General features: G+C 43.6%; 1 pseudogene; it reads right to left on the reverse strand.

Moving 5' to 3' along the window:
* Positions 1–3,436: 3,436 nt before the first annotated feature.
* LOC115005408 (interferon-induced protein with tetratricopeptide repeats 1B-like) lies at positions 3,437–6,035 on the reverse strand (annotated as a pseudogene).
* Positions 6,036–11,765: the final 5,730 nt, after the last annotated feature.

The following is an 11,765-nucleotide window of genomic DNA, read 5'->3' on the forward strand; positions in this document are numbered from 1 at the left end:
AAGGAAGGTATAGAAAGGTAGGAAGAAGAGTAAAGTAAAGAAATTGAGTAAGACAGAAGAGAACAAGGAAGACAGGAAGGATGAAAAGGAGCAAGGGAAAGAAAATAGTTATTTCATTAAATTATATAGATGTGTTAGGCATTTCTCCAATTTCTCTACCAGAATTATATCCATGTCAGTGTGGAAAAAAAATGACCAGAAAATGTAAAAAAGATTGAAAATGAGAAAGAAAATACACACTTTAAACTCCCTATAAGGAAAATAACAAGACACACCGAAGAGACAAAAGTAAGTAAAGAATGAAGAAAGAAGGGAGGGAATGAAAACATCCTCGTTAACTTGAAGGATTGTGGGATATTGTTTGAAGCAGAATAATGATTTTAGTTAGCAACTGCCTGAAACATGAAGATATTTGTATACTGTTAATCATTAGAGTATTTTAGTCTATACGACAGACACTGAGATTTAATGGTGTAAAGGCAGAAAGTGAGGTCATGGAAAGTAAAGGTTAACAGCTAAAATAACATTAGTTACTAGTTACACCACTAGTTAAGTAAGAATAGATAAAGTGTCAGCAGAATGTGCTGTTGTCAGGAGTATTTGAAAACATAGTTTTTTTTCTCCGCTGTGGGAAAGTTAGGGAGTATTTGAAGAAAAAGATAACTACTGGTGCACAGTGGTTAAAAAGTCAAGGTTGGCAGGACAGTCAGGCAACAGATGTTACATTACTATTGTTTAAAACTTGGTTTAATTAATTTCTGACTCGCTCAGCACATCGCTGTAACTTTACTTGTATTCTCTGTGCCTCCTTTCAGATAGGAAATGTTTTCTTTAGCCCTACGCGTCAAACTCGACCATTGTATCTTAGGTAAACTGAAGGTCATCATAAGAAACAGACAATTGTATTCTTGTGTCTGACTAACACCTGCCACCGTCTGAATTCTCTACCCCTCCTGTCTCTACCCCTCCTGTCTCTACTCACTGACTTTTTGGAACAATGGTGTCAACTTTGAAAGATAAGGAAAATGTATAAACTAAGAGGTGTGTGATTTGTTATTCAATCACTCCTTGGACCGACTCGTGTTTGCTGTACTGTGTTGATTCTTCAGTAAACTCTTATTCTATTGAAACTCCTTGAACTCTGTTGATTTTTGAAAGCAATATAGAAGTATTGTTATAGTGTGGTGAAGATCCTGAGGACATCCGGCCCAAGCTTCAGGGATTTTCTCCCACAGGATCCATAATGTCAATATTTGTTTTGACAACGTTGGTTTTTAAACTCTGAATATGTTGTGGATACATGAGGAAATCGTTCAGAAATCGTTTTTCTTTTTTGTAATAGAGTTTGAACTGATGCATGTGGACGAGTTCATTGACGAGCTTCTTCACTCAGAGAGGATGTGTGACATCATTCTGCCTCGACTTCAGGTACGTTTACACCACGTCTGTTCACACACTCACACACACACAGCTTGATTCAAGTATTTATGCATTGGTGTGTGTGTGTGTGTGTGTGTGTGTGCGTGTGCGTGCGTGCGTGCGTGCGTGAGTGTGTGTGTGTGTGTGTGTGTGTGTGTGTGTGTGTGTTACAGAAAAGACACGTCCTCGTATCAGTGCTCTAGAGCAGTGTTACTCATTGCGCGGCTCGCGTGGCAGTGGGCTAAATAAAGGGGGGATAGATATGATTATGGAGTCAATACAGATATTTCATAAAAACACTAAAAACAAGCAGGGCTATTACATATAACCCATTAAAACACTGAGTCTGCTCTATTAGCCCACAAATAATATGTAATAATAATTGATAAAAGATGCAAATATAGACAGAAACAAGATATTTAAACTTGCTCGGCCGACACTGACTCACTGCGGAGTTGCCAGTTTTGGCGGTCTATCAGCACGACAAGGGTGAATGTGCTCTTGGATGGGTAGATACATGGTGGGCTAGTATAGAAATAAATTAACTTAAGCTCATTAAAAATATGTTAACATAAGCATGCTTGTGAATATGGACATTTGCAAAAAAATTATTTATATCGCTAAATTTGAACATTTAAATTGGAGGATACTACGACCAACCTGCGTTAGTCCGGACGACTCGTTTCACCATTACATGCTAGTTAGCGTGTGTTTCTACAGACGTAAAATGGATCGATTTCTTATAAAAAAGTTGCACACCTGTTGGACAGAAACAAAGCGTGACAAACGAGGAAAAATTAAGATTTGTCTTTGGAGCATCAAACCACCGTAAATCGAGAGGAAGATGCTGGAGATGTGGTTTGTGGACAGACAACAGCTGCTCACGTTAAAAAAGAAAGGTACGAGCCATACAAGACGAGCATAGGAACATTCAGGAAAAGTGGACAGAGGCATTTTTATTTGTCCTCCACGAGTCGAACCCTTTGTGCTTAATGTGCAAACAAACCCGCTCTGGTTTCAAGCAAAGTCAGGAAGTTACAACATGAAATACTCAACAAACTCGACGAGACATTACACATCCTTATCTAGCCTGTGTGAGAGGTGCTCACAGGGTTATCATGCATAGTCTAGTACAGTCGTATGCCCTCTCTACAGCCGTATGTCACCTCTACAGCCGCATTACACTACAACATTTCCCTAAAATAAAAAATACACCCTAAGTTCAAAAAGGTGAAGTCGAGTTGTATTGTGTTGTCTGCACCACTTATCAGTGATGAAAACGCAGATGCCCCCCCGCCCTCACGTTTCGCTTCTCTGATGACGGGAAACCACACCAAGACAGGAAGTAAAGGGATCTGGATTGAGAAACAAGAGGTAGTTACACAACAAAACAGGGAAGTTACAACATGAAAAACTCAACAAACTCGACGAGACATGACATGATGCTCCTGGGATTTTATTTACAAGGAACTTTGTCAAGTAAAATAAGACATGATACAAATATTACAGCTGTGTTTTCAACAGTCTATGGGTTTCATGTTACACTATATTGCCAAAAGGTCGACTGAACATGCAAACATTTATACTTTGTCTTTGGGAAATTATATTATTAAACAAGGCTCCAATAAAGTTTTCAATCATCAATCAATAAATGAATTCATCTTTACTTGGGAAAAACCTCAGCATTTCTTTTGAGGAAATTACTGTTTTCCCCTGTAATTAGTACCAAATTATTATTTCCAAGGAATTATTCTGAAATCTCAAACATAAAATTCAGTGTTACTGTGATTTTAGTTTTTGGAAAACGATGAATTAACTAATGTTTTGCTTCTCTAAAGGTTTTCAAATATAATGTTGGCAGTAGCTTTAAAAGTTGTAGTTTGGTTGACGTCCAACAGAATGTCTTAGTAATGTATATTTCATAGTATTTATAGAGTGTACAACTGAGACACAGCTTACATACATGAAAACAATCAGTTGCATTTGGCTGTAATTCAGGTGATAGAACAAATTAAGCTGCATTACAAATCCAAGTTTTATTATTCACTAACATTTACAACACATTTGTACTTGTGTACTACAGCTGGCAGTTTTTCAGTGCTAATGTATAGGTATTTAGATATGTGTTGTCTTCAATGAACACTTGTTGAAACCTGCCTTAAAAGGAGACAGCTCAAAATATACAGGTTATTTTGTTTGTTAGCCATTTATAGACTAAAACCAACAATGAGTTGATCGTATATTACATGTTCCGAGTGTGGGTGTTGCTGCCTTCTGGACCAAGAGAAAAAAAACGTGCAACTTATTTAACGTGTAAGTAAACAAAATAATAAGTATATACAGAGGTTATTGCTAATGCAATACCTATATTTGTTCTGGATTCAGAACCAGTGCTGTTAAAAACACTATGGCTCTTGCAGGTTTTCCAGAAACTCCTCTATTTCTCTACACATTCTGCCCCCGCCTCTGTCTGTTCACCAGAACTTTGAAGCTTTTCTCACGAAAGATGGATTGTTGCCGTATCTCTGCCACCTGCATGTGATATCCGAGTGACCTGTTGCGATCCTGTCCATGGAAGTTTAAATGTTGTGCGTAGTTGTAGTAAAGCATCTGTTTATCTACAGGTTCAAGATCCCTTTCTAGCAGTTCCTGGTATATCTGCTCAGCTTTAGCTAGGCCATTAGTTGACTTTGCATATATATCTGCAAGGTCTATTTTCTTCTTAAGTGAGGAATGACGGTAAAGAGAAATCATCTCTTCATGGAGACTGATTGCTCTGTCCATCAGGCTTTGTGTTGGGACACTGTCATTGTCAAAGATCTTCCATTTGTAGCAGAGTGCAGCACATCCCTTCAGATAACGCTCATCTGGATGGTTTCTCAGAACCTCCTCTGCCAAATCAATGGCCTCATCAACAGATAAATAGTTTCTGTAAACAATAAGTAATGGTTTAATACCACTGTAGCTGCTGACAGGATTTCTCAAAACCTCCCTGGCTAGCTCACGTGCTTCATCTTCAATTCTTTCTCCTTTCTTAGCACATTGGTCGAGGTAGTGAACTGCGAGGTACAAGTTCTCTGGATCCTTTTCTTTGGCGATTCTCATTTTCTCCAAGATGTCAGCCCCCACTGCTCTGCTGCTGTGCTCTGAAGCAAACATTAACCTAAGATATGGCAGGTGTTCCACTCCACCATGTCCGGCTGCATCTCGATGGCCTTCAGGAAGTAATCTAGAGCCAGCGGCATTTTATCTGTACTAAACCTCATGAGAGTCCAGGCTTTTTCAGCGCAGATCTCTGGGTGGAGCTTGTCCTGGGATGGAGATGGATATTCATTCATCAGGGCGTCGACCTTTGTCAGGTAAGCCTCACTCTCTGCTGGGTCTCCCAGGTGGTGGTGCAGCCAAGCCAGGTTCCCGTAGTTCACCACTAACCAGGGACCCTCATCTGCATTTCTTATCTGGCAGAAGGCCTCTGTAGCCTTGTTGAAGAAACTCTGGGCTTCTTCAGTGAACCCCAGCTTGTATTCAATGAACCCCCGCAGGTTGTAAATGTGACCCAGCCAGGTGTGTCCGTCCTCGATGCCAAAATCCTCAAACTTTTCCCTGAAACGTAAAAGTTTGGCCCTGCTTGTGTCCAGATCCCAGGTGAAGTGGCACTGCAAGCCCTGCAGTTGGGACACCAGTGTTGTTTGACTCTGAGCAGCACTGATGGAGAATAAAAATAACAATTATTAAAGCACATTATCAGTAGGTTAATGTAATATGCTTTGAAGTTTGCGATGTTTTCATAACCACTGTTCATCTCATGTGGAGAAAAGGAGAAGGGAAATAAGGAATGGAGTAAGAAGCACTGAGTAGACAGCAAACAAGTAAACAAAGAAAGGAAAAATGAATGGAGCAGTCATAAGGAAAATAAAACATCCATCCTTTTTTCATTCCCTCTCACCAGTAACATTTTCAGCTCCTCCTGGGGGATCCCAGGGTGTTCCCAAGCCAGATAAGATATATATTCAGGGGTGCACATAACTGGACTAGACTTGTCCAAAAAAACTAAAGACATCAAGCAGCTACTTTGGCGTTTCACCACATGCAAAATAACAGCAAACCGAGCCGGAGCAGAAGAAAATATTATTTTCTGAAAAGTGACTCAAGTGACTTATTATTATTATTATTATTATTATTATTATTATTATTATTATTATTATTATTATTATTATCATTATTATTGTTATTATTATTCCTTTTCTCTTTCCCTTTCTTCCCTCGTCCTAACCCCTGGCCCCACTTCCCCTACTATTGTAAAGCGGCTTTGAGGTCTCGAAAAACGCTATATAATTTCAATTTATTATTATTATTATTATTAAAAGTGAGGGTTTTGGATCTCTGGGGCTTAATAATAATAAGATATTAAATACATCATAATGATTGTTATTACTTGAAAGACAGAAGCCGTTGCTCACCTCATCATTCAGCTGTTTCCTTGACTCAGCAGTTCTCTAAATATTACTTAGTTCAGCTGGATTTAGCTCTTGATGCTGCTTTGGGTTCGCTGGAAAAAAGTCAGTGATGTCCAACTCCTGCTTTGCTGTAAATTATGAGATGTTGTTGAGCACGCAGCTTTACATGTTGACTACAAAGCAGAAGTGAATGTCAGATGTGGACATTTACATACACCTGACAATCCGAACTAACCGAAAGCCTGACTCATTAAAGTTTGTGATTATATTCTCTCATAAGTGTATTTAAAATAATCGTTTTTCTTCTATAGAAGAAAAGCAAAACGATTATTTTAAATTTGTGTGTATATTCATATTTTGTGAGTGAAATATTTAACCCCAAGATGCCACATTTCTTTACTGGGTGCACCTTCTGATAAAATATTATGATATCATAATTTAAGCATATTCAGTATATGTGTACACTCTGAGCAGCAGTTGCAGAATGTCCCTGTCGGCTTAATGTGGAGCCTTGGGGGTCCAGGTATGTCCAAAACGTTCACTGTACCTCCTCAGCTGAATTCTCTCCCTGATAAAAAACAAAACTGAAAAACAACAACAAAACTGAGGTGCATAGACTTACTTCATGAAAAATCCATCCATCCATGGTCTACCGCTTATCCGGGATCGGGTCGCGGGGGCAGCAGCTCCAGTAAGGAACCCCAATCTTCCCTTCTCCGGGCCACATCCTCCAGCTCCGACTGGGGGATCCTGAGGCGTTCCCAGGCCAGTGAGGAGATATAATCTCTCCACCGAGTCCTGGGTCTTCCCCGGGTCTCCTCCCAGCTGGACGTGCCTGGAACACCTCCCTAGGGAGGCGTCCAGGTGGCATCCTTACTAGATGCCCGAACCACCTCAACTGGCTCCTTTCAACGTAAAGAAGCAGCGGCTCTACTCCGAGTCTCTCACGGATGGCTGAGCTTCTCACCCTATCTCTAAGGGAGACGCCAGCCACCCGTCTGAGAAAACCCATTTCGGCCGCTTGTACCCGTGATCTCGTTCTTTCGGTCATGACCCAGCCTTCATGACCATAGGTGAGGGTAGGAACGAAGATCGACCGGTATATTGAGAGCTTTGCCTTCTGGCTCAGCTCTCTTTTCGTCACAACGGTGTGGTAAAGTGACTGTAATACCGCCCCCGCTGCTCCGATTTTCCGGCCAATCTCTCGCTCCATTGTCCCCTCACTCGCGAACAAGACCCCGAGGTACTTGAACTCCTTCACTTGGGGTAATGACTCATTCCCTACCCGGAGTAGGCAATCCACCGGTTTCCTGCTGAGAGCCATGGCCTCAGATTTGGAGGTGCTGATCCTCATCCCAACCGCTGCACACTCGGCTGCGAACCGATCCAGTGACTGTTGAAGGTCACAGACCGATGATGCCATAAGGACCACATCATCTGCAAAGAGCAGCGATGAGATCCTCAGGTCACCGAACTGCAACCCCACTCCTCCCCGACTACGCCTCGATATCCTATCCATGAAAATCACGAACAGGATTGGTGATAAAGCGCAGCCCTGGCGGAGGCCAACCTTCACGGGAAACGAGTCCGACTTACTGCCGAGTATCCGGACACAACTCTCGCTTTGGGCGTACAGGGATTGGATGGCCCTCAAAAGTGACCCCCTCACCCCATACTCCCGCAGCACCTCCCACAGTATCACCCAGGGGACCCGGTCATATGCCTTCTCCAGATCCACAAAACACATGTAGGCGTACTCCCAGGCCCCCTCCAGGATCCTTGCAAGAGTAAAGAGTTGGTCTATTGTTCCATGACCAGGACGGAATCCGCATTGTTCCTCTTCAATCAGAGGTTCCACTACCGGCCGAACCCTCCTTTCCAGTACCTTGGAGTAGACTTTACCAGGGAGGCTGAGAAGTGTGATACCCCTGTAGTTGGCACACACTCTCTGGTCCCCCTTTTTAAATAGGGGTACCACCACCCCGGTCTGCCAACCCCTAGGCACTGTCCCAGACTTCCACGCAATGTTGACGAGGCGTGTCAACCAAGACAGCCCCTCAACACCCAAAGCCTTCAGCATTTCTGGACGGATCTCATCAACCCCTGCGGCTTTGCCACTGTGGAGTTGTTTGACTACCTCAGTGACTTCCATCAGGGAAATTGACGATGATCCCCCATCAGCTTCCAGCTCTGCCTCAACCATAGAGGGCGTGTTAGTCGGATTCAGGAGTTCCTCAAAGTGCTCCTTCCAGCGGCCGATAACCTTCTCAGTTGAAGTCAGCAGGGTCCCACCCTTGCTGTACACAGCTTGGATGGTTCCTCGCTTCCCCCTCCTGAGGTGCCGGATGGTTTTCCAGAAGCACCTTGGTGCCGACCGAAAGTCCTTCTCCATAGCTTCTCCGAACTTCTCCCACACCCGCTGCTTTGCCTCTGACACGGCAGAAGCTGCCGCCCTTCTAGTCCTTCGATACCCTGCAACTGTTTCCGGAGTCCTCCCGGATAACATAACCCGGAAGGACTCCTTCTTCAGTCGGACGGCTTCCCTGACCACCGGGGTCCACCACGGTGTTCGATGTTTACCGCCCCTTGAGGCACCTAAGACCTTGAGACCACAGCTCATCACCGCAGCTTCAGCAATAGAGGTTTTGAACATCGCCCACTCAGGTTCAATGCCCCCAACCTCCACAGGGATGGCTGAGAAGCTCCGCCGGAGGTGTGAGTTAAAGATCCCCAGGACAGGGGCTTCCTCCAGACGTTCCCAGTTCACCCGCACTACCCGTTTGGGTTTACCAGGTCTGTCCAGAGTCTTCCCCCACCCCTTGATCCAACTCACCACCAGATGGTGATCAGTCGACAGCTCCGCCCCTCTCTTCACCCGAGTGTCCAAAACATGCGGCCTCAGATCAGATGATACGATTACGAAATCAATCATTGACCTTTGGCCTAGGGTGCTCTGGTACCACGTGCACTTATGAGCATCCTTATGTTCGAACATGGTGTTTGTTATGGCCATTCCATGACTAGCACAGAAGTCCAACAACAAACGACCGTTCGGGTTTAGATCAGGGAGGCCCTTCCTCCCAATCACGCCTCTCCAGGTGTCTCCATCGTTTCCCACATGTGCGTTGAAGTCTCCCAGCAAGACTACGGAGTCCCCTACTGGAGCCCCCTGCAGGGCTCCATTCAGGGTCTCCAAGAAGGCCGAATACTCAGAACTGCGGTTTGGGGCATAGGCACAAACAACAGTCAGAGTTTTCCCCCCCATAACCCGAAGGCCTAGGGAGGCGACCCTCTTGTCCACCGGGATAAACTCCAACGTAGCGGCGCTCAGCCGGGGGCTAGTGAGTATCCCCACCCCGGCCCGAGGCCTCACACCTTGGGCAACTCCGGAGAAGAATAGAGTCCAAACCCTATCCAGGAGTACGGTTCCAGAGCCAAGACTGTGCGTGGAGGTAAGCCCCACCAGATCCAACTGGTAGCGATCCACCTCCCGCACTAGTTCCGGCTCCTTCCCCCACAGAGAGGTGACGTTCCACGTCCCCAGAGCCAGCCTCTGCTGCCCGGGTCTGGTCCGTCGAGGTCCCTGACCATCACTGCCACCCGTGTGACAGCGCACCCGACCCCAGCGGTTTTTCCCATGAGTGGTGGGCCCACAGGATGGATGGATGGGAGGCACCACGTAGCTTCTTCGGGCTGTGCCCGACCGGGCTCCGTGGCAAACCCGGCCACCAGGCGATCCCTCTGGGCCTGGCTCCAGACGGGGCCCCGGGCTTCCTCCGGGCAGGGTCTCTCCTTTCCTTTCCCTTTCTTTTCATGAAACATGCTAATGTGAATTATACAATTAATAAAAGCTGTGTGAGATGCGTAAAATGACCCGTTGTTAAAATTAGTTGCATGTCTGTTTCATATGCGATGGCGGTGACCCTGGTGAAAGTATGAAGAGCTGGGACAGCGTTACCTGGAAACACCTGCATTATGACGCTCTGCTGATAACCCACTCAGTAGGGAGAAAACATCTGTTAAGAGACTCTATTCTGTCACTAGTGCAAACATTTACAGTCTTGGTTTGTGGCTTGCTCTGTTTGACAACAGTTACATAAGCAGATATGAGATGCATCTTATTATGGTCCGGGTTTGGAAGCTCTGGGGTTTGGCTCTACTCACATAAGCGTTGTTCACATTGCCGTAACATTTGTCTATAATTCTGTCCCGCATTTATAGTATTGTTGAAAACCGGGTGACAGTTTAAGTTTGCAATAATTGAAGTTCCCTATAATAAAAAACACACTCTAAGTTCAAAAAGGTGAAGTCGAGTCGTACTTTGTTGTCTGCACCACTTATCAGTGTTAAAAACACAGATGCCCCCCGACGTTTCACTTCTGTCTGAGTGAATTAAAGAAAAATACTCCAGCTCACAAAGAGCCAGAAATATCCCGGTGAAGCCACGTCTCAGTAAACACTATAATAGAAGACTCTGTAGTTTGTATGTCCTCCGGCAGGTCAGATGGTGGGAAGGCTCCCGCAGTGCAGAGAGCCATCAGTGAGTCTCTTTTGCAAGGATCGTCATCGTGCCAACATACGCAGTCTTTAGATTAAAACGTGTGGTTTAAAATAAAAAAAAGAAACGTAAAACATAAAAACATAAAAGCTCAAGCGCGCGACAGGAGCCCGGGTCGCAGCAGTGCCGTGCCACCAGGAGGTCCGGACCTGACAGGGTTCTATTTAACTTAAAAACACTTCTTTTCAACACAAAAGCTTGCATGTTTGATTATTAGTCACCTGTTCACATATCGCCTTGGAAATATTGTCACTGTTCCATCCATGTTGACTTAAAGGTTGTAGTATAATTAATGTCCATCAGCACCCGGTGTACAGTACTGCATAATGATGTCGTGTATTTCAATTTCTTGTATATAGTAACCACCAAAACAAAAAATACTTAAAGAACCTTTCTTAGTGTACATAATGCATATTTATTATTGTATAGAACTTAGATAAATCTTGACATCTTAACTTTCTATACATACAATCAGCTGTGTCTGGTGATAATATTCAGGTTATACATCAAGTTAAGCATTACAGAGTTTTGTCTTTCACAAAACAAAATTTACTGCAAAGCAAATTTCAAAGGCTCTAGAGTCTATTATGTTATTAAAATACATTGCAAAGGACAACACCGTGGTTACACGTATAGTCTACATGTAACTTATTAAAGAAAAACAATATCTGATCAAAATCTATTTGAATAAATCATGTGAAACTGAATTATGGTAACAATATTTTTAACATGTCCTCAGTGATGCTATTTAAATGACGAGTGTTATTCAAGGATTTTCATACAAATTACTGCTCACAGTTTTACAAATAATCTTTTAGATAGGTGAAGTGGCACTGCAGGTCCTCCAGTTTGGAAACCAGTGTTGTTTGACTCTGAGCAGCACTGATAGAGAATAAAAAGAACAATTCTTAAAACACATTCTCAAAAGGTTCATACAAAATGCTCTGAAGTGTGCTATGTTTGGATAACCACTGTTTATCTGATGTGGAGAAAGGGAGAAGGGAAGGAAGGCACGGAGTAAGAAGCACTGAATAGACAGCATGAAAACAAAGTAAGAAAAAATGAATGGACCAGTCATAAGGAATAAAACATCCATCCATTGTCTATTCCCTCAGCTCCCCCTAGAACAGGGGTCTGCAACCTGCGGCTCAGGAGCCACATGCAGCTCTTTAACCCCTCTGTAGTGGCTCCCTGTAGTTTTGACAAAAAAAAACATGGAACATGTATTTTTTGTTGCACAGTGGACAATCTTTCAAAGGGAACACCTCTTATCTTGGAGTTCGAGGTGAAATAGTGACACTGAAATAAAATATATTTTTAATACTTCGTCA

The sequence above is a fragment of the Cottoperca gobio genome, unplaced genomic scaffold (assembly GCF_900634415.1).
Source record: "Cottoperca gobio unplaced genomic scaffold, fCotGob3.1 fCotGob3_2arrow_ctg1, whole genome shotgun sequence".
NCBI classification, from domain to species: Eukaryota; Metazoa; Chordata; class Actinopteri; order Perciformes; family Bovichtidae; genus Cottoperca; species Cottoperca gobio.